This window comes from Nomia melanderi, chromosome 10, assembly GCF_051020985.1.
Source record: "Nomia melanderi isolate GNS246 chromosome 10, iyNomMela1, whole genome shotgun sequence".
Lineage (NCBI taxonomy): Eukaryota > Metazoa > Arthropoda > Insecta > Hymenoptera > Halictidae > Nomia > Nomia melanderi.
Genome location: NC_135008.1, coordinates 1955331 through 1976119, shown reverse-complemented (window position 1 = coordinate 1976119; position 20789 = coordinate 1955331). Strand labels below are relative to the sequence as shown.

The 20789-nt window shown below is 47.9% G+C and overlaps 1 protein-coding gene across 4 annotated transcripts in view; it reads left to right on the top strand.

The window, feature by feature from the left end:
- The window catches only part of mam (neurogenic protein mastermind), a 255759-nt gene that overhangs the window by 95608 nt on the left and 139362 nt on the right, over window positions 1-20789 (top strand). The window lies entirely within an intron of this gene.

Below are 20789 nucleotides of genomic sequence, written 5' to 3'. Positions count from 1 at the left end.
CTCGTCGAGTTAGTTTCCTCTCTATCTCATCAGAAGACGTTAAAATATTTCTAATAAAAAACTTCCGAGTGCAAAGGGCAAATATTATTTTTCTGCGTACTCTCTAGATGATTGACGTACAATAGATAAAAACAGTTACTCTAGAATTCTTCTGCTAACGAATACAGAGCATACTTCTCTATAAAACAGCCTCGATTTTGATTTCACCGAGCCGAGTGAAACTCGGGTTCAACGGAAACCGCGATTCGATCGGCGCGAAGGTAACAATCCCGACGAGAATGGAAGACGCGCGGCGGAATCTCGCGGAAAATTCACGTTGGGATCGCTGGTTTCGTCGATTTCCGCGTGGCCTGTACACGCCGTGACCGGCGGTAATGCTAGGTTTCAATGAATCGATCCTCTCCCGCGACCTGAAATATTCACACTCGTATCAATGTACGTACAATGTGCGGTCTGCGGTAATCCGGCCGGCGTATTAGGCCGCGCACCGTATAGGGGGACCGATTTCGTTGATTAGTATAATCGGTTCAGTTTCTGGAACGAAAATGATTATAGACTGCGGCCGGCGGACACGTGACGCCGGCTTAGGATATCGGCCGCGCGCACCGACGAGCCGCCGCGCAGCGGGATCGGTAATGTTTAATAAATTCGCTCGGTATCCAGCGTTTATGTAATCGTAACGAGCATTGCGCAACACTCGCAGAACGAACATTGGGTCGGCCGGAAAGTCTCGTTTTTCTTTTCGATCCGGCGACCGTGTCATAACGCACGGGCGAACCTCGCGACAAGATGGCGGACAGCCGCCGGGCGAAATCGTTCACGTTTCGTGACGGAGTTTTCTTTAAGGATGTAGAATTCTTTCGGAGCCCTTTAAACGTGAAATAGGAAGATAGTCTAAGGTTAATGATACTTCTGCAAGAAATGAGATTGTTTAACTTGAAGATTTTACGTTTGGCAAGCATATCAGTCGAAGGAAAAAATTTTCAAGAATAGTATTCTATCTATACTCTACAATATTCTTAGAATCTTTACAAATTTGTCTATAGATGGGAAAGTTCTCCATTTTCACATTTCCATTTGAATCGCTTGAAAGCCAATATATAGGTCCAGAAAAGGAAAATTGCAAAATTAATGTTTCAGCGTCTGAAATGACACATTCGAAAGCTACAAGGGTTCTCTGACCCAGAAAATACGAGTAAATCCTTGAATAATTAAAAATAACATTAAATATTCCCTTAAGATTCACAAAAGTCGGAAAATATCAAAAAATCGGCTTAACCACACGGGCTTCTCATTCGTCGATCAACCCTACGATGCAACGCGAGTCGAGATACAACAATGAAATCGGTACAGTTTGAAAGAAGGCGCACCATGCACGTTTACTATATATTCCGCGATAACGATTGTCGACGCAGGGAATTTCGGGACGCGAGATCGAGGCTCCGGAAGTCGCATAACGGGGAACCGTGACTTTCGCCGCGCGAGCGCGTCTGCGGGTCGGGGATACGCGGCACACGGGAGGCCTCGTTTGTTCAATAAATACGCGGAACGGCCGGCAACCGCTCTCGGCTATTGTACTTCGTCGATCGAGGTGTTAGAATAATGCTGGCACGACGGCCGAACGATGTCAATGGGTTCACGTGCTTACGCAATGCCGACCGGCGAGAAAATGTCGGATCGAGAAGTCGATTCGCTCGCTCGCCGGTCGTAGTAACGCCTAGCGTACGCTGGAATCGCGAATTAGATAATACGTCGAGTACTCGCATAATTGCAGCGTTACTCAATCATGAAAATAGTTCGCAGAACGTTAATCATCATTTCGAATGCTCGTTTGATCCTTTGATCCTTTGGGAACGCAACTAATCCGTGGTCTCTGTCGACTTCCTCTCCGTTACAGATCTTTCGAAAATCTGTCGACAAATTAGCTGCTCTGATTAATTCAAATCGTTCGACATTTGACTCGCTTAGAACGCTGTGTCCAGAAAACAAATCGAGAAATTAATGTTCCAGCTTCTGAAATAATCATACAACATATTCAGAAGCTATAAAAAGTCTTCCCGACCTAGAAAAACCGAATAAATCCTGGAATAACTAAAAATTTATTCCCTTAAAATTCACAGAAACCAGAAAACCTCCAAAAATCGGCTTAACCCCATTACCTTCCAAGCGTCATTTCATACAGCAATCCTTTCAACATTTCCACAGCTATTCCAACTCAACCAAGCTGAAAACAATAACAAACTACCAAAAAACTTCTTTGTAGACCTTCCATTTCCTCGAAACGTTCCAATCGCGTCGTCTGCACCGATCAAAATTCCATTCGACGACTCATCCTCGAGCGCGTGTTCCATTCGCAGCGAGGCGCTCGCTCGCGAAGTCGCCGGTTTTCCCGTAGTTCGCGGCCAGAACCGATCGAACGGAACTTTCACGCTCGTTTAGCATCCGAGCCCGTCCCGATTGTCTCCCCATACCGGGTGGCTGATTCACACCGCGCCGCGCGGCGGCGTCCGTTGCGCAGCCCGTTCCGCGGACACGCGAAAATGAAAATTACCGGCCTAACGACACACGGAGGAGTCCGTTAATTTAGCGAACGGTTAATAGGCGGCTGTCGTTGTCGGCCACTGATGCAACGGTCTATTCCCGGCCCGCTCGCTCGCCAGTAAAGACACATCGCCGTTCTCGCGCGCGTTTCATAGACAAGGCGCACGCGTCGTTCCCTCCATTGTTATTACCGTTATTAAGATTATTGGCGGCTTCCTTGGCTGCCGCGCGCTCCTCGCCCCTCTCCGCCCCTCCGTTCGTCTTCGTGCGCCCTCTTTCCCTCTGTCTCCGACCGAAATAAAAAAACTCGAATTGATCGCGGCCCCGTGATTAGGGTTTTAGACGGACGGGGACGAGTAATTACCGGATTATTAAATCGCCACCCACTCGCGGCCCGTTTTATTCGAGAGTAATGACTGGCGGCGGCCTACACGGGATCGTGCGCGCGTGGAACACGCGCCTGGACGATGAGAACGAGTTTTCTGTTCGATTCCCCTCCGCTTGCTACCTTCCAGGCATTGGCCGGTGCCGTTTGGACATTTTCAGGGTTTTTAGATGAAGAGATGGTAGAAGATGGTTTTTGAAGGGTTCATTCTTGGGTGACGCGTCTTTCGCGATTTTATTCGCGGGACAATGGAATGTTGGGTGAATCTAGAGAATAGGACTATTGTAGTTACACGGGAAATATGTGTTTGAGTGTGGGAAGCGTGTAATGGAAATGAGTATTGAATTGTTTATATTTTCGTGGAGCGTTTGGAATTTTGTGGGTGCATAGTTTGTAGTTTGGAGATCTGAAATGTATTATTCTCGAGCAATGTTGTAATATTTCTGCAGTAGTTTTCGAAATTCATTAGGTTTTCATAGACGACACTTGAAACTGAGTAACGAGGAAACGTACATGAGTTAATAAGAAAATTTCTTTGGATATTTCGTGTATCGATTATACAAAGTTTAACCCTTTGCACTCGTCAATATTTTTCATTAAAGATATGCATTACTTCCTGACTTTGCTGCGTCGACTCGAGTGCAAAGGGTTAATATTACACATAAGATTTGATAATTCTCTTACATCGAATCAAGTGGTGAGATTGTATTTCTCGATTGCAAAGTGTTAATCTTACCCGAAGAATCGAGAAGTATTCTTCTTCATTCCTCGAATGTTATTTCATCACGTGCTCGAGCCGCCGAGAAATCTCAGCAGGCCGGTGTAACAATGTTTGAAAAGGAAACACCCCGTAGAAGCGGCGCGCGGTCGAAAATGTAGCGCGCGCGGGTTCTGCGGTTGTAATGTCGTCGGTTTATTGCGCGCGTCGGGCATCAAAGCTTCGCGTGCTTGTATCCACGCCCACGCTGGCTAGGTGACGACAACGTTTCCGATATATCGAGGCGAAAGACGTATCTTCATATTTAGCCGCCCACGCGAGAAATCGTTTCCATTGTTCGGCCGGGTATCGCATTAATTCGCGAACGTATACAATAATTGATCTGCCCACGAGAGGCCCCGTCTTCCGACTTAATTACACCGCGGCGACGTGATCCGTGCTTTACCTGCAGTCCCCGGGGGACCGCTTTTTTTTTCGATCCGCCCGATAAGAAACGAAAAGGGAAGAGCAAGGTATAAATCTCGGAGATCGCCGGTCATCGTCTTAACCCTTTGTGGAAGATTGTTTGAACTGTAGAGAATCTTCTGCTGATTCTGACAAATTAGATGTAGAATGCTCGACCCTTTGCACTCGAGAATATTTTTCTCAACGGATATTCGTTATTTTCGTAACATATAGCGTTTATTATTATTTATTATCCCAGTCAGAGGATATTCAGGGCCAGGAAACTGATTACAGATTAGTCAGAAGACGTCCCGCGAAACCATCAGCATTTCTGCCGGAAAGCGATTATTGGCCGGTGCCGTTTTGTATGCATAGCCTGTTCCGACAGGGAAAGTTACGTTATTTTCGGCCGGGCGTAGTCAATGGCGACCTACGCGTCTTCTCGGAACCATACATACAACCCCCGCCTTATAATATTGAGTTAAACCCGTACCTAAAACTTCAAAGTCAAAACTTTCATTCGGTAAATATAAACATCATCATACATAATATAATCACGCAAGAGAAACGGAATATTTCATTTTAAACAATATTTCCACTAAACTCCTCACGATGAAAACGCCGTTGAATTTTTAAAATCTAAATATCATCATACATAATATAATTACGCAATAGAAACGGAGTATTCCATTGTAAACAATATTTCCACTAAACGACTCGCAACTGCTTCCCACGACGAAAACGCCGTTGAATTTTTTCCATCGAGAGATTCTTATTTACGAAGCAACGGTCCCGACTCCGATCAGGAGGGAAATTCTAAGGCAAAGGAGTTAATCGCGCACCGTTCCGAGAAGTTTCTCGCTATTCAGCGTTCCTCGCTCGCGGACACGGACGCACACATGCGGGTACCTACACGCGCGTACACACGCGCAGGAGCCTCTCCGTTGGTGGCCGCACAGTAGTTTACGAGCGAAAGAAACGACGAGTGGATGCGTTTTATGTATTCGTTGCACGAGCCTCGTTTATTGTTACCACACCTAACGGAGAGCCCGAAATCGACAACAATCGCGCGGCTGAAAAGGCGCGCGCGCTCGCTCGCGGCCCTCGATGAATCATCTCCCGCGTTCTTTTCCCGCCTGCCGAACTGACCTCTTTGTCTTTTCTGGGCCCAATGACTCGGCCGTGTACCAGAATTAACCGCGATTTCTCCGGAAGAGAGGCCGAAAATATCCGCCGTTTAGATACTTGTTCTACGCTGTTCCGATCGAGCAGCCTCGAGACACTTTGGAATCTGTATAATTATCTTCTTCGGTCGTCTGTAATACAGTAGCCTGATATTTAACTCGTGACGACTTCAAGCTTTCATATCCGAAATCCAAAGCTTCAGATAATTGAACTATTCGAATAATGAGAGATACGAGGTTCGCTTTCTGGTATTTAAGATTTTTACATAGTTCAGTCTTTGACGAATAGTCCTCAAAGGTTTGAGAAGTCATCAGGCTCCAAGTGACCAAATGATTCGACGCAGCAGAACTGTAAACTTTGATATTTAATATTAAACTTCGCATAATGCATCGATGTACGAAATATCGAAAGAAAGTAGTTATCTTCCTCTGAGAAATTATCGACTGTATCTCATTAGAGAATATTTCATATTTCCGGAGAAAAACTGGAGTGCAAAGGGTTAACTCGCAATCGATGATTGCCAGTGACTCGATACACCATATTCTCTTCATTCCATGAATTTCCCCCCTTAAAATCGTTTAGCATTTACTCGTCAATACCTTCTGAAAATCAATGATCAGGGATTCGTCGATTCATCGATAGCAGCAAATCCCCAATACCACGAATCTCCACTACCACGATCAACCATCGCTTCAGAGAAGATCACTGAATTCCAGCTCCAGTGACCAGCCAAATTTTGCTACCAAATAGCCGGCTTATCCTCGAGGCTACCTCGCAGTATCCCGTGACTGCGCGCAGGTTAATCAAAGCTCGGATCGTGTGTCAAACTATCGGCAACGTGGACTCCAAAGTAACTACGCGATGGACGTCCGCAAACATAGTTCATTGAGCAGGGCCTAGACAGTCCAGCTTCGTCGTAGTCGCCGTATCGTGCCCAGACGTTGACAGCCAATGACGCGGGAATTCAGTGGCGCGTTACGCGGATCGGATGAAATGAAAACGTTCCAAGCGGCGACTGGCAAACGATCGCGTCGCCCGGAACCGGTAGGAACCGGGAAGCAAAGCGGCGCGGGATCGTTGCCTTTGACCGGGGGAGCAAGGGCGCAGGTTCGCACGGTGAAAGTAGCAAAGGGTCCGGGTGTGCTCGACGCTTCGCGTTATCGGTTGCCGTGGCCGGAGTCGAGCTTTGTTAGCTTCATGTTGCTGATGAGAGATCGTATCGTCGCGGCGAGCTATCGCGAGACGAGCTCCCTCCCTCTCGGCCCGGTCGCCATCTTCGCCCCGGGTCACAAAGACGACGCGGCGCACACCGCTGCATCGCTGACCCCCGCCGAGGCGAAAGCTCGATTTCCTTACTCGCGAGATAAGGATCGTCATCGCGGCCCGAGGAAAAGATAGTCGTTCGACGCAGATCCTCGGATACGCTGGACGCCTCAACCCTTACTCGGAAGTTTTTCACTGGAAATATTCAACGCTTTCCGACGTATAGGAATTTTTTGAAAGTAATTTAACGGTAATTCACAGATAAATCAAGCAACGAAGCTATTTTATCTAAGTGTTTAATATAGCGATACAAAGTTTTGTTTAGAATACTAGATATTCAACTTCAGTTTTGCTGTGTCGAATCAAGTTGTGACTGAGTCACCTCTCGAGTGCAAAGGGTTAATATTCTAATATTTACAACCAACACGTTAAGTATTATACTAGCTCACTTCGAATTTCTTTCCGTTAGATAAGCTAGACAACCGAAGTATATAATATAGATTATATTACCCAATTTTCAGTAAGTCAACTTCAAATACCTCCAATTCGTTAAAAGTTAATCATCGCGGAATAGTTGTACCGTTAAATCTTCCCTCGAAAAAGCATCCGCAGCTCTCCAACAATTCCCGAAAAATCAGGAATAGTTAATTCCCGGGCATCCGGTGGTTCCAGCGCGAAACTTGACAAGACGCGACGTGAAATCGTTTTCGGCCGTGTTCCAGCGACAGGACGTGCGCGAGTCCTTTCACAGTCCCTTCGATTCCGGGTTCGTTTCGCCGTTGGCTCCATTATTCGGGACAAAAGCGGCCGCGGGAATTCGACAGCGGGAATTCCCGGATTAAAAAATTACGCCTCTCCTCCTCCTCCTCCTCCCCCCGCCCACCCCACCCGCGACGACGATAAATATTCTAGCCGGGATTAAATGGAAAATCATGTTGGCCGCTCCCATTGTCCGATCCTCGTTCACTTTCGCACCGGCCTGCTCGTCCCTGCCAGCTTCGTTCCTCCTCGTCCTTTTGTCTCCGGGCCTCGAGGTCCTTTAATAACGGCCGCCGGTGATTTATCGACAACGGGGTCGAAGAGAGGTCCTCCGCTGCGGCTCCAGATTCGCGGATAGATGGACACGCTCTCCGGCCCAGGTAATAAGTGCATCGACCTCCTATTGATTCCACGTTCGACTCGGTTCTCGTTTTTTTCAGAGGTTCGCGCCCGTTCCTCCTCGCGTTCCGCCCGACGATACAGGCGACACTACGACCCGCTATCTCCTGGCCCCGCCGCGAATGGAATTACCATTCGATAATCAGGAATATCGATTCCACGGACGTGTCGGATGCTGGAGTAAAGACACTGGAATCGGTTCGATGACGATTCCTTGTACCGATTATATAGCGTATTCTAGGATCGATTGACAGCTAGGCTGAGGAACTTGGGGCTCATTGAATTAGTCAGTCGTCATTAGGATAATTATTTTTTAAATTAATATAATTAGTCAGTTTTCGGTTTTGTTCTGACGCTGGTTTGCTGTTCTTTAGTGTGTAAGTAGTTCAAGCTATAAATAGAATTGAATTAGCTTCTCCGAAGCTTCTCCTCGGCCGTTTCGCGTGGATCTTCGGGTATCACGCGTACTTCCGGTTCTATCGGTGTCGCGCGAGGTGTCCCCCGACTCTAATTAAACATTGCGCAACGAAGAGCTGAGATTTGTAGGATGACACGATCTCGTAATCGTGGACAACGGGTTTGAAGGTTTAAATACAGTTTACCGATCTCGTTAATTTGCGGTTGGACGATCGTTCCGTGACCGACTTGTGTCTCCTTGAGCTCCGGCCTTCATTGGACGGTAACGCGCCCAGAGCACCGTGGATTATGGTTTAATTGTAGACACTCGGAAGACTGTCCGCGTTAATGAACCGAAATTAGGCGCGACCGTTCGGGATTTATTATCGCGCACCGGGATTTCTCATCTGTTCGACAGTCCTCCGCTTCTTGCATCGACGGACGTCGATGATTCTGCCATTTTATTTCTGCCTCGGAGCATTCTTTCTTTTGTTCCGACTCGTATGAAGCAATCTAGAGCATAGTCGTGACACTCGAAACCTGAACAGTCCTTTCTAACAGTTCTACAAAAATTCGAGATAAAAATTTTCCTTTGTTTATTATATTACAGTATTTTTATCATATTATAGTATCCCTTTGTTCATTATATTACAATACTAGATTGTTATAGAATACATCACTCTATACAAAATGATTAACAAACCAAATCAGATTAGATGGTTACATATAAGTCGCATAAACCAATGAATCTAACTCCATTCCTTAATATTCTCTAATTTTTGTAAATCCTAATGGAATAAATAATATTCCCAGTTACTCAGACATTTCCTCTTTTCATTTAACTCAGAAACGCCGTCTATAGCTTCCGAATATATAATAATTCCAAAACCAAACCTATACCTCAATGTTTTCCTCCCCTTAACCGCATCTTCGCGATTCATCAAACAAGGAAAACCAAAATCCTTCACTGCCAAATCTCTGAATTCCCAGCGCGAAACGTTACAGGGGACGCGATCGGATCCTCCGAAGAACCGAAGAAGCTCGCGAAAAATCTAGTCGGAAGTGCCGAAGAAAAAGGGAGTTTCGTGGGTGGCGGGGTTGCCGCGCGTCCCTCCGCGAGACGGGGGCCACGGCACCGTGGAATCCGCGTAAGACACATTGAGGAACGAGAAGAAATTCCTATCCCCGTGTACCCGGAAACCGGTCGACGGAGGAGTCCCAGCACAGAGGCGGTATCAGTGATCTTCCCGTGGAATTCTCGTTTGTCAGACGTCAGCCGGCTAGCCGACTGACCATGACGATCGCGCGCCGGGCGAACGGCCGATCGGAAATCCGTACGTTTCGTACGAGCGATCGGCCTATCGGGCCCCTATTAATCCGCACCGCTCACCGATAATATCGGGAGCATCGCCGATCGCGGAGGCTGCTATCGGGACCCGCGGAGAATCGATTCCTCGACTCTCCGACCGTTTGCACGCGATTCCTCGTTCCCTCGGTCCGTCCGCTCGCTTTTGAACCACGTAGGAACTCGCGATCGGCGTCTAATAATTCGACGATCAGAAAATTCGAGTTCATAACCAGTTAAGTGTGGAACTTCGTTTGAAAACGATATATATGGTTTTACTGTGTGAAATCAATTTGAGAGGCACCTTTCGAGTGCAAAGGGTTAATGCTCGTTCTATTTCGAAGGTTACCGATTGTTAGTAGAGAAGTAATACTCAATTTCGGTTTTAACCAGTTAAGTGTGGAATTTAGTTCGAAAAATCTCTCATTGTGCGCGTAATAAAATCGAATAATGAAGTGTATACTCGTTAAGTGCAGGTGAAATGCACTTAAAATATATCCTAACGAGAAACTAAAGCGAAACGAATAAGAATTACGTGTTGTCTCAAAGAATAAATAATCCATCGTTGAAAAAGTTAGCATTAAGAGTTTTAAGATGACGTGTATACTCGTCAAACACAGTTAACTTAAGTATTCCATGAGCAGGAATATTTTCCCTTGGAAAATCTGCGCGTTCGGGATTAAATTTCGATGCAATAGAAGCAGACGTTCCGGTATCCTAGATCGGAATCTCTGTTTTCAGATTTTTTCGAGCTACCGTTTCGTTTTGTCGGCAATGCTGCGACTTTCTCTATCCGATCACGGTTTTCGAGGATTCTTGGAATCTGATGGACATGAAAGGAAGTTGCCGGTGTGTTTTTACGTTTGTAGTAGGTTCGAGCGAATGAATTGACGAACGCAACAGGATGTTATCTGTAATATAATTGATGCTATCGTGTTTCGTTGACGCTTCGAAAAAACAGCGCGCCGGCCGGAGCGATCGACGCCGCCGCGCGATTGTCAACGCTGACGTAACAATGGAAATTTTGCGTCGCCGCGAGTGAAAGCGACCAGGTTTCGACCTTCTTCATCGATTTCTCGTGCCGGATGCGCATTTGCATAGGCGAGCTTTCGTTCTACGATTTCGCGCTTGCTCGCGTCTCGCGGCGGGTCTGGCTTTCCCTTTCGGGAATCGAACACTGCGAGAAAACCGAGCTTCCTATTTAGATCCTCTGCTTTTTTCGAGCAATACGAACTAGAATATAAGGAAATTGAAAACTCGACAAACGTATTTTCATAAGTTCTATAAGAAAATGCTGAACAATCAATTTTACCGGTAGTTTCAGTATTAACCCTTTGAACTCGAGAGGTGACCACTTGATTCGACGCAGTAAAACTATAGAACGTGATATTTAATGTTAACCCTTTGCACGAGCAATTTTTAATATGACCTTTCAGCAACTCCGAATCAATTTTAATATGAGCTATCAGCTACGAGCGTGCCTCTGTAAAAGATTCAAGACCCTGCTTTGTCATTAAAAAAGTGCCTGTACACTTTAAAGTTATGTTTGACTAAAAATGAACGGGCGACAACGGAGTGCAAGGGTTAAACTTTGTATAACGCCTCGATACGTGAAACACTGAAATAAAACAGCTGTTCCTCAATGTACCGGTGATTTTCGAATCAGTCTCAAAGATCATCTTCGCCTCGTAAAGAAATGTTAAATATTTCCAGTAAGAAACATCCGATTCCAAAGGGTTAAGATACAGACACTCGAAAACACGCGGGGGACGACTGAAAAGTGCGCCCTTAACGTGTATCCTGCACGCTCGTCCAGATCTCTAGTACCGCCGTCTTGAACACGCTTCGAGCAACATGTTCCACGCACAAAGTTAGGTAGCGACGTTCCGACTAGCTTCCCGGCTTCCATTTACGTGCACCTGTACGCGGAGAAACGACTCACGCGATTCCAAGGAGGAAAGTCACGGCGCGCCGCTCGCTCGTGGGTGGCATGGACCGTTCGAGCGTGTGCATTGTGAACGCGCGCACGCCGGGGCTGATACGCGCGGCATGAAAGCGCGTCTAGGATAGCCGCGACACGCCGAGGGAACAGGTTACAGCCGTTAGCCGGCGATCCGGGCCCCGTGACGGGTCGCGCTGCGTGCGTGGAACGAAGATATACGTTTTCACGCGGATTCCGCGGCGCGCCGGTAGTCGTTGATGCTGGGCGAAGCAATAAGAAGCGGCTTAGCCGACAGATTGCACGCCCATTTGTCCCCCCGCGTCGCGTAATAGAGGCTTCTTTCCCAAACCCCGCGCGGCTTCCTTCGATCCTTGCACTCCTCCGAGGAATCCATTTTCCTGGCTTCGACTGCGACTTCTCGATGGAACACGTGTTCCGCGACACGCTCGCCGCTGGAATTGTTGGCGATGGCTTTTATCGAATAGGTAAATTGCTTTGAAAATAATCGTTGACGTTAGAACTATCGAGATAGACTTCCTGAGATTTCTCTGTAGAAACTACAAGAGTATTCGAGTTTCAAACGATTTCAAGTTCAGTTCATCAAACTACCCTAAAATTAGTAAATTTCCCACGCATCCGAATTTTGTACTAAGAAGGAAAATAGATCGAAGGAATGTTGCATTTCTAATTTTCGATAGGAATACTATAAAAATTAGTTGCAGTTGCTGATAGGTTACAAAACAACCTGGACTGCTAAAAGTTAACGATTTCCCAGAGAAGCATCTGTTGTCTTTAATAATTCCAAAATGAAGGAACCAGGAACAGATCACTTCAAGTGTGCAAAACTGCTTCTAACACCTTCCTTCAATAAATTCCTCTATAGAAACTAAACATCTCATTGAGACTTCAACTGATTCGCAAGTTTCTGCATTAACAGCTCAATTCCTCTAGCAACATCAAAGAATCACCCATCTCTCAAATAACCAGAAAAAAAGAAAAGTCATCCGATAGTCCTAGTACCAAACAGCTCCTCGATGATAAATCCCTCTAACGACCACGTTATAGACGCAACACATGAAAGCCAATACTCAGTCACATCGTCAGCACTGAAGACGCTTGCGATTATCAAACTTCCAGATCGCGAGAGGCCAAACCGTCCGTGGTAACGACCGCAGCGCCGCCTATGCAGATGACACCGCGTTCCCCAGCGGTGACGATTTCCAAGTGCGTTCGACTCGTCCTCTCGCAACCCTTTCCGTCCTCTTCCGGCGTTTTCCTCGCGCTCTCTCCTTCCCTGTCGTTTTTAATTCCGCCTGTTCTCTCCCTGTCTCTCCTATCAATCTTCCTCCCTCTCTCTCACTCCCTCTCTCACTCTATCTCTGGTTCTCTCGGCAGCCGCAACGATGCATTATCGTTGACCGCGCGCATGCACGCACACGCGCGCGTACATGCACATGCACACAGGCCTAGGCTTTCTCATTACGAAACGAGACTACGCGACCGACTCCGAAGAAGCAGGGAGAGGCCCGAGAGTGGCGGGCCGCGTCGCTTTAATGCGCACCAGCGGTGATATACGCCGGTGTATATGAATAATAAACGAGGATGAGCGCTCGCGTACACGCCTCTCTCTACGTGTGCATGCCCGGGGGTCACGTGATCTCGCGTGCAACTGCGCTCAAGCGGGTTGCCCAACGAGCGCACGCCTCGCGAATCCGACGAGACACCCGTTCGCTACTTTGTATTACGTTTCTTTCCGATTGTTCTCGGCGAGCGTTGCGACAAACTTTCGTAACCCGAAGACGCTAACGTTCGCTGCGCCGGCCTTTACCCTTTTATCGTTATCCCGCTTTCGGTGCTTCGTCGATCGCTTTCAGCGCGTGTATGTCACTTGTCGTTCGAATAACTCGGAAGGATCGATTGGAAGTGAAAAGTAAATTGCGTCAAGGACCGACGAAATGTTTCAGTTAACACTATGTTTACGGCATTTATCGTACACTTCTATTATTCCTAAAAGAATCGATGCTCGTTTGTTTAGATTGTGGAGACTGGAGATTCGATAGTAATTGGGGTACATGTCAGTGCGATCGCATCGATCGAAATCGGTGTAAATATTTAGAAAATAATATTTCTAAAATTCAGTATGCGTCAGTTTGACGCGTTCCGTAAACCTAGTATGAATTTTCCAAGGATCTCAAAAGCGTTCGTTAGTTCGACTTGCGAACTATGAAAACGAATGGACGTCCGAGGAAAGTTAGCTACTCCCGGCTGCCACGCTGGAAGAAAGGATTCTCGCTGGTGACTCTTTAGGAGGCTTCTCGTCGCAGAATCGAGCTAACTATTGATCTTAGAGTCTCGGGAAATTTCAGTTTCGGTGGTTTATTAATCTCTTAGCGTACTATTTACTTACCTCTCTATCAATCAATTGATACAATTTAACTTCTACTGCCGATTCCGTACATTTCAAAGGAACAAACGTCCTTCCTACTGTCAAAGGCACCGCAATTCTAATTACACAGCTACATGATTCTTCAGTTTCTCCATTGTAGAGGATAACTTTGTCCCCAGGATTCAATGCTCTTCCAGACGCCTCTACCGATGATCCCAGCGCATATTCCCGAAGAGAATCCAGCAGGAGCTGGCGAGGACACACACGTCGAGGCGAGGACTCGAAAAATCCGCGTCCCCGTAATTGCCTTCATGCTCGGCGAGCGTTCGCGTCGAGTTAAGCAGTCATGTCGTTTGATGGTCGAGTGACCCACTTCCGCGGCTCCGCCAGGAGCGTTTTTCAAGAACCCTGCAGAGCTCTATATACTCCCTCTACTTTTCCTCAGATCGATGTTGGTTTTCTTGGGATCGGCTGCGCCAGTTTTCATGCGGCCTCCCTTCCACGGCCTTTTCTTCGCGCCGGGACAAACGTATCGAACACGTCGCGGCTTCCCCGAGCGTTCTACCCGATCCACGCCGAAATGGAAAATTCACCCGACAACGCGCGAACCGTGAGAAAGTAACGAAGCCGACTGCATAGAATTCCTCTCGTAACCGGCGACATTGAGCCGATGCCAACTGACCGCCGCGGGTGTCCGCTCGCCAACATCCATTCCCTCCGCGCGCTTAATCACGTAATTCCAAGCTTCGCGCCGCTCAAACGGTGCTTCAAACGTCGATTCTCCCGATTTCCTCGGTTCCCTGCCTTCTCCTTCTCGTGTTCTTTATTTCGCGAGGAACGGAAGCTTCTAACGCGAGATCTGGCGCAGAGTTGCTGCTGGAAGGATTGACCGTAGATTTAATCCTTCGTAGACAACGTAGCTTTGGAAAATACGAAAGGTGAAGCCAAATTCTGTATCCATTGCTTAACACTTTGACTGCCAAGGAAACTCATCGAAACTTAATTTCTTAATAAACCAGAAACTACAGAGATTCTTCGTAACGATTACACTATCTTTCTTTCTCATACCAATAGAACTTAATTCGATACGTCACCAAGGAAATGAATGTTCAAGATTACGCTAAAAATGGCGTCACCCGTATTCGGCTGACGTGGCAGTCAAAGTGTTAAACAATAGGAAAAGGGAAACTATACATATCCCTCACTGTCCAAGTCATTGTCATTTATCTGTGACCTATTCCACTTCGTCTCGAAATGTCGACGTTCGTCCGCAAAGGGTTAACACGAAATTTCAAAGAACTTAGCTTTCAACAATCAGACGCCAAGAATATCTAGGATTTTCGACTGATTGCTGGACCGTAATCACGAATTTCCTCAGAAACGAGACTTCCACGACAGAATCTCGCGTCGCCAAAATCTGCTCATAGAACCACTGTCGCGGAGATACAGTTTCAGAGTCGCTCCGTATAAATTCTCCAGCGAGCGACCGTTTCCTCTAGGTTACGTCCGCAGCGTCCGTCTGTACTCGTTCCTGCGAGACGATAATCGCGGCTGTCCGCGACACCGTCGCCGTGTCGGAGCGTTGGCCAAGGGAGCGGGCAGATTGGGCGCGGATCGGCGAGTCGAAAGATTGGATCGGCGATACCGCGTGTCCGACACGATACGGGACACGTGTTCCGACACGCGAGAGCCAGGGCGCGGATACACCCGCATAGGGAGCCCCGTCGGGCATGCGCGGCTCGCGCTCGCGTTCAACGGAAAACGGATCGCGCCGTTACGAGCGGTGCGTCTCGGCTAGAGTCGCCGCCACGTAAGAAGCGATAAGACGGGACGCTAGTGCCACCGAAATGAAACTACTAAATTACCGTGGCGTCTTGCGGAGTTAACACTTGATTTAAGGAGATTCATTCTACGCTTTGTTCTATCATTTTCAGAAGAATGGTTGTTTATGTAGATAAACTGTATACGGAAGTTAGAGTCTCGAGAAGAGTTGCAACGTGTGTTTGCGTGGTTGCATCGATAAATTGAGGTAAACTGTTACCAAATATTCATTGCAGCTTTCAATATCCGTCAGATTGATGTTAAATGGCAACGTGAACTTGATCTCCTGCGAAGTCATCGTCTCGATAACGGTGATAGTGAAATAAAACGGTGAAATGTAACTTAGATATATACGATAGACAAGATTTACGAAGAACCATCACTTGGATTCGACTGTTTAGAACGATGATTACACTTCTATCTTCATTATAACAATTTGCTCACGATCGCAAAACCTATCGCAACTGAAATCAACTCCGCATCTCGATTTCCCTTTCATCGGTCCGCTCCACGCGGAACGCACAAAGCTCGTCGCGTCGTGACAGAAGAGCTCGCGTCCGGCGCGTTTCTCCGCTCTCGAATCCCGCCTCGGTCCGGTCCGTCAATGAAAGCGGGCGATTAGAAATTCGCGCGGACAATGGGTGAAACGCGGCGGAGCCGCGAGGAGAGGCGCACCGGCATTTTTACCCGACTTTCACGGAATCTAGGCTCTCGCGTCTCTTTCTGCCGGGAAACGCGCGGTTTTCGTCGAAGAACCCGTCGCGTCCCCTCTAGCCGTCTCGAAATCCGCTCGGCGGTCGCGGCGAGCGTTTATCGAAACGACCCGGGCACAATAAGTCGCGGCGCCATCGAACGGAATCGAAAGTGGGGCGGCTTAACCCCCCGGCCGAAATCCATTCCGCGCGCGAGATTCATTCCTCGAGCCCCCGTTCCCGCTCCCGGCGAACAATGGCCGCCCCCGCTTCCGTTCACGAGCGCAGCCACCTATCCGCCCCGCCGATAAACGGACGCCTGTCTTCCCCCGCCGCGCTGATTACACGGTTTAATTAACGGCTCCGTAACTTGGACACCGTTTTATCGCGATTCGACGGAACCGCGTGACTCACGAGCAATTTTCTTCCCTTTTTTCCTCCCTCCCCTTCCCACTGGGTCCGTTTCTGTAGGGCGAACGCGGGTTTTACGGTGTTTATTCGGGACGCGACTTCGCTTATCGGTGTATTGTAATTGCTCGTCGCTGGTGAATTAAACGATCGTTGATTAGGATATAGTAGAGGTACAATAATCAATGATTTTGTTTTAAGTACGCGACGTTTGTTTTATTCTTTACCGATGAAGATACTACAGTTTCTATCGAGATCCTCGATTCTAGGGATCAATCCTAAAGAAGCTAGATCAGAGCCTCGATCGATCGCAAGATTTTGTTTTAAGTACGCGACGTTAGTTTCATTCTTTACCGATGAAGATACTGCAGTTTCTATCGAGATCCTCGATTCTAGGGATCAATCCTAAAGAAGCTATCGATCAGAGCCTCGATCGCAAGAACCCCGAAACCGAAGAAACAAAGAATCACCCATCGAACTCCCCCGTAGCGATTATAATACGTCGTTTCCCGGAATTTCGAGGGAAGGGTCTGCAAACCGGCCGGCAGCGCGCCCGCCGACTTCCCAGGAAACTTTCCCAACAACCGCGTCGCGGGAATAACTATCCCACGGAACGTTCACCCCGATCGGCCGGCGAACCGATCGTCAAACTCGGTTCGATCGTGTCTGGTCTCCTCGAAACCTCGCCCGGCGTATCTAATTTCTCGGTTGTCCGGTGCAGGCCATCTGGCGAACGGACTCGAATCGACGATACGCCTCTGCTTACTTGAGAAAAACACACACACACACATACACGTGCACACAAGCACAAGCACGCACGCGTACGAAAAAAGGAGTTCACTTACAGCGAGGCAGGCCGGAGCGGGGAAGAGGAGAGGCGGAAAAAATAATGCAGCGCGTCGAAGAGGGCGAATCGATTCGCGGGTCAAGTACCCGGTGGTCCCACCCCCGCGGTGCGTCTTTCTTTTCCGTCGCGCGATTCCGGGTGTATCTCCAATTAAAGGCCGGCGAGCCGCGCGCCGCTCCGTTCGAGTCAATTTGTTTGAGTGGCCGCGGCGTCGCTCGAAAAATAGAGGGTGGGGGATGGAAGTCCCGAAGTAAGTACTGTGTCGGATCCGTGCCGTATCAACAAGCCCTCTCTCGGTTGCCAACCGCCCACGGCCGAAAGCTGCGGTGGCTGTTCTCGGTGGTGCGTGCGTACTTCTCCCTCTCTCTCTCTCTCTTTCTCTCTCTGTCTCTTTCTCCCTCTCGCTCTGCCTCATCCCTCCTCGCTCCCGGCGTGTCGGGGTGGCCCTAGGTTGCCGGTTCCTACGCCACTGGGATCGATATCCCGGGAGGCCAAACAGTAAACAGCCGGTTGGTCAGGACAGCGGCGGTGGTGGGGCTGCATAACATGGAAGGCACCTACTGCCTTTCCCACCCGCCGCCTACGCTCTCTCTACCTACCACCGCGACTCGCCTGCCCAACCACCTATCCAACCACCCGACGCGGCCAACGAAAGAACCGACGACGCCGGAGTGCCGGAACGACCGACCGGCTAACCCCCAGGGCGAGAAACGGCCGCAACGCTTTTCGGATTAACCGGACGCCGCAGTCGATCTCGCCGGCGATCGGTAGCGATCTTCGATCGAGAGAGGGGATCTCTCGGCGGGGAACGGTGTTGGAACTTTCTTCCGATGAAGTTTACTTCTTGGCCCTTCGCCGTCGAGAGGCGACTACGAACACTCGGTTTTGTAGAGTGGAACTGTTGTGTGGAATGTTGATGGTAAAATTAATGAGCAAGAATATTGGCATTTAACACGTTGATTGACAAGTAAACACTCACTGAAACTGTCATGCGAGCGGAACAGTTTTATTAATAGAACGGAAAGCAAAAGGTTGAGACTCTTCGTAACAATTATACTACTGTCACTTCTGTATTTATCTCATCTAACAGAATTCGGTTCCTCCGATACGCCACCGAGAAAATTCATTGTTAAGTTGATGTATAAAATACTGTCGCCCGATTTGGTTTTCCTTGCTACGAGGGTTTCTTTGATGATTCCGAGGAATGTCCATTGTCTTAACACTAGAACTACTGTACCAGTCAAAATGACGGTTTCAATTGTTTTTTTTTTCAAAATCGAAATGATTCTGAAAATAAATAGCCTCGTTTGAGTACTATGATGAATGTACTCAAGAAATATTACAGGAAAATAGTTTTGTTACCTAATTTATGTATGATTTCTCGTTAAATTCATTTTAAAGAATCTCGTCTGTATCTAATTAGAAACTATAGAATATTTCAAGTGGAAAACTTTCGAGTGCAAAGGGTTAAATGCTCGGTAGTTCTAGTGTCATTGCAGAATCGAGGAGTCAGTAGTAGTTTTAACATTGAACATTGAAGATGTGTAGTTTCATAGATACATGTAATAGATATATTACAAAGTTTAATGTTCAACTTTTAACCGGTTGACCGAAAGTCTCTCGACTGCAAAAGTGCATCCTTATCCTTAACAATAGCTTTTCATTTACACAGGAAAAGCGAACCGCAGTTTTGAATTTCGAAAGATAAAATATGTAAATAAGGTTCAACTGTTGCTCTTTACGCATTCGTTGGCAGTTTCTCTTGCTAAGCTAATACCGGATGCTTTTGTAGTCGTTACTAGAACTATCCACGAGTTGATTTCAATTATCCCGAACTTCCGCGAGCGAAATTGTCTTCCGAAGTGCGATGTCCGAGCGAAGGAAATCGTTTCCCGAAGAATTCGAAGAGGCGCTGCTCCGAGACTGTAGGCGAGGCGGGCTGAAAAGAAAGTAATAATGCTCGGGTATATGGTCGCCGTTAAATCCACGCGCATTGGAGGGATAATTTACGGCGGAGGTGTTCGGAACCGCTGTTCCGTTACTCCGCGGATACGTTTTTCCCGCGAGATTAGATGGATATATCACCTGACCGAGTGCATTCCGAGCGTGAATCTCATCGTTCGATTGATACGCGAATAATTCCACATCTCGCTGCCGAAGGACGATCGCTGGAAATTATTCCCTGCACCGTCGAGCATGGGGACAAACGCTTTATCGCTGCTGGAATTATATTCCGTCGTCTATTCTAGCATCGCGTCACATATCCGTCGATAGTTAATATACGAAAGAATCGTCGGAAGTCCTCTTTCATTGGAATATTCTGCTCGGAATAAATATCCTCTGGTCATTTGCTTCCTCGAATCGATCAATTTTCTATTCTCCTTGATCACTGGAAACGATCTAGTTTCGCCTAGAAACCTGAGACAATCTCGCAGAAAACGCACAGAATACGAAAAGACACAAATTGCTCAGAGTGCAATACTCTTCATTGCATTCATTACAAAGAGTCGTCTACCAATTCTATTCTAATTCTATTCCCAAAACTTAGCATATAGAAACCAATCATTAGAGATTGACAATAAGTAGCTTGTATTTCGCATTAACAACCGCATCAATCCCATAAACACCGAGTATCCCCATCGAATTCCGCTGGTCGATCAATTTTCCATTCTCGCCGAGCTCCGCGTGCCAGGGCGGCGAGGTCCGTCCGCGAGGAAGACAAGAGGAGAGGATCGGTTGCCAGCGACGGGGCCCGATAAATCAGACACGGCTATTAACCGAATTGGTGGAGGACTCGTCCCCCGAGAAAACACGTACGCGCGGCGCACCCTGAGTATGGATTTCCTTGCGGCTCTGCCCGGAGAGAGCGGTGAGCAGTCCGGAAACGAGCCGGCGGTGTCGAAGGAAAAAACCGGAAAGCTGCTCGCCGAGAGATGTATTCCCTTTCTCCTCCCACCATTGGTCGCGTGGCCATCACCCGTCGTCGGATAGTGGGGGCGGAAAGGAAAGAACCGAGCGAGCGAGCGGGCGAAAGAGTTCTAGCCGGTGTTAGGGGGGATTTCGCTCGACGAGTGGCGACTGCCAAGGGTTCGGAGGGTGGTTGATCTTCGCGCGAGAACGTGATCGACGGAAAGCGTCGCCGCTGCCGTCGGGTCCCGTCGAAGTGACGGGGTTGCCGCGGTTTTTTCCCTCCCTTTGACAACCCCTCGAACGGTTGAGGGATCCGGAGATGCGGCAAGATGGATAGAACCTGCACCC